The following is a 3,658-nucleotide window of genomic DNA, read 5'->3' as shown; positions in this document are numbered from 1 at the left end:
ACCACTTCGGTTGTATCTGAGCTCAACGTAGTCATTGGGCAACAGCTTGAGTGCGTATCTCTTGGATATCTAATACACGGACTGAGTCCGTGAGATTAGTATCTTTGTGGTATAGGCTAGAACCAATTGGCAGCATTCTTGGGATCCGGAAAGTCTAAACCTTGTATGTGGTATTCCGAGTAGGATCTAGGAAGGGATGACTGTGACGAGCTTCAAACCTGCGAATGTTGGGCGTAGTGACAGTGTGCAAAAGGATCAATGAATTATATTCCGACACTAGCGGGAACCGACAGATGATTAGCCTTGCGGTAGCTGTGCCTGGTATTTTTCATCCGAGACGAGAAATTCGACAATTGATTAGCCGTGCAGAAACCGTAGAGGACCATTTTCACTGAGAGGATCCTACAGCTTGCCATGGAAGGGAGCACGCATGATTGGAACAAGGCAATAGGAAAGCAGAGGTTCAGAAGCAACAAAGCATCTCCAAACGCTTATCTGAAATTCTCACCAATGAATTACATAAATAACTTTATTTTATTTTATGTTTTGTTTATCTTTTAATTATCAAAATCTCATAACCATTTGAATCCGCCTGACTGAGATTTACAAGATGACCATAGCTTGCTTCAAGCCGACAATCTCCGTGGGATCGACCCTTACTCACGTAAGATATTACTTGGACGACCCAATGCACTTGATGGTTAGTTGTGCGAAGTTGTGAAAAGTGTGAATCACGATTTCCCACACCAAGTTTTTGGCGCCGTTACCGGGGATTGTTCGAGTTTGGACAACTGACGGTTCATCTTGTTGCTTAGATTAGGTAATTTTATTTTATGTTTAAGCTTTTTATTTTTATTTTCGAAAAATCCTGAAAAAAAAAAGTGTTCTTCAGAATTTTTAAGAATGAATTCTAGAGTTTCATGAGATATGTTGAATCTTGGCTGGCTGTTAAGCCATGTCTAATCTTTTGGACCGAGGTTTTCACTTATCTTTGCAAGAGCCTTTTGGTTCCCATCAATTTGGCTGTTGTATGTAATGCTCTGCTAAAGCTTGGCTGGCCGTTTGGCCATGTCTAATTCTATTGGACCGAAGCTTTACACTAACATTGCACGAATCCTGGAATTCTTATTAAAAATTTTAAATTTCTTATTTCTCTTTTTCAAAAATAATTTTTGAAAAATTACAAAAATTTATATATCATAAAAACCAAAAAAAATTTGTGTTTCTTGTTTGAGTTTAGTGTCAAATTTTAAGTTTGGTGTCAATTGCATGCTTTAATTTTCCTTAAATTTTAGAAAATTCATCATGTATTCTTTCTTGATCTTCAAGTTGTTCTTGATGATTTTCTTTGTTTAATCTTGTGATTTTCTTGTTGTGTGTCTTTTGTTATTTTTCATATGCATTTTCGAATTCATAGTGTCTAAACATTAAAAATTTTTAAGTTTGGTGTCTTGCATGTGTTCCTTTTCTTAAAAATTTTCAAAAATATGTTCTTGATGTTCATCATGATCTTCAAAGTGTTCTTGGTGTTCATCTTGACATTCAAAGTATTCTTGCATGCATTAGTTATTTTGATTTCAATTTCTGATGTCTTGTGTCATTTTGTTATTTTTCTCTCTCCTCATTAAAATCTCAAAAATAAAAAATAATATCTTTTCCCTATTTTGCTCATAAATTTCAAAATTTTGGGTTGACTTAGTCAAAAATTTTAAATTTAGTTGTTTCTTGTTAGTCAAGTCAAAATTTCAATTTAAAAATTCTATCTTTTCAAATCTTTTTCAAAAAATCAAATCTTTTTTATTTATCTTCTTAATATTTTCGAAAATTTTAAAATTGATTTTCAAAATCTTTTTTTTCCTTATTTTTATTTCATAATTTTCGAATTTATTGCTAACAATTAATATTTTGATTCAAAATTTTTAAGTTGTTACTTGCCTATTAAGAAAGGATCAATCTTTAAATTCTAGAATTATATCTTTTAGTTTCTTGTTAGTCAAGTAATCAACTTTAATTTCAAAAATCAAACCTTTTTAATTTCCTTTTCAAATCTTTTTCAAAATAGATTTCAATCATATCTTTTTCAAAACTTAATTTCAAATCTTTTTTTCTAACTTCTTATCTTTTCAAAATTGATTTTCAAATCTTTTTCAATTAACTACTTGACTTTTTGTTTTAATTTTAAAAGTTTACTATTTTTTTTTATCTTTTTCAAAATCACCTAACTATTTTCTCTCTCTAATTTTCGAAAACCACTAACAACTTTTTCAAAATTCTTTTTAATTAACTAATTATTTTAAATTTTAATTTTATTTCTTTTAATAAATTCGAATTCTAACTAATAATTAAAATAAAAACAAAAATATTTTTCTTTTCTTTTTAATTAAAAATTCGAGTACATTCTCTCTCTCATCTCTTTCTATTTATTTATTTATTTACTAACACTCTTCTTCTTAAAATTCGAACCCTCCCCCTCTCTCTGTGTTCGAATTCTTCCTCTTCTCCCTTCTTCCACTATAAGAAAAACACCCATTCAGGTACACTTGAAAAGTGTAGCCAAAAGTGAAAAAAATGATGCCTTAGGCTACGGCTACGCTTTTTAGGCTACGGCTACGCTTTTTGGAGTGATTCCTATTCGGCCGTTGCCTATTCTCAAAGGCTACGCTTTTCTGCACCAAGGGCTACGCTTTTGGCGCTTGGGAATAGGCTACGCTTTTCAAGTGATGCTGTCCAGGACCAAAGGCTACGCTTTTCAGCTTTCATTTTTCCAGAATAGGCTACGCTTTTCAACGCTACTGCATCACTTGTAAAGCGTAGCCACATTGTATACCATAGCTACTTTTTATAAGCGTAGCCTTAGGTCCCTCTTTTTTTTTTGTATACTATAGCTACTGTATATAAGTGTAGCCTTAGGTCTCTTTTTTTTTCGTATACTATAGCTACTGTATATAAGTGTAACCTTAGGTCTTATTTTTTTTCTGTATATATATATATATATATATATATATATATATATATATATATATATATATATATATATATATATATATATATATATATATATATATATATATATATATCTAATAATTATTAATACAACATAATAGTTAATATGATTACATGTATAATAATTCTGCATTTTTATTTAAATGAGTTGGATATTATAAAATAAAAATAAATATATAATTATACTAAATAATTTCTTTATATAATAAAAATTATCTCTAACCAAAATATATTTATAATATTAATCCAAAAGTACTAGAATGAAGTTAACTGTAAAAATTCATACATCTTAAACTAAAGTAAGCATAGCCATATTAAAACCATAATATCACTTAGCCAATAAAAGTATCTTCTAATAAAAATCATTAGTCAACCATACATGTAAAGATTCTAAATAGCACTCTATCTTAGCCAATAAACCACAATAATAGTCAGCTTAATCTTCATTACTTAATCTTCATTGTTACCTTGTATAATTATATAGAAAAGTAGTTAAAAAAATATTCATAATGACATTCGTAATTATAAAAATTAAATGGAACACGTAGACATAGTAAACCAAGAAGGCATATACTAAAAAAAATAACATGGTCACGACAGAAGAGGTGAATTCAAGGAATTATGTATTATCTTGTTTCATTCAAACCATGAAAAT

The sequence above is a fragment of the Arachis ipaensis genome, chromosome B4, assembly GCF_059453495.1.
Source record: "Arachis ipaensis isolate K30076 ecotype BB chromosome B4, ASM5945349v1, whole genome shotgun sequence".
In the NCBI taxonomy this organism is placed as follows: domain Eukaryota; kingdom Viridiplantae; phylum Streptophyta; class Magnoliopsida; order Fabales; family Fabaceae; genus Arachis; species Arachis ipaensis.
Note: the sequence above shows the minus strand (reverse complement) of the source record.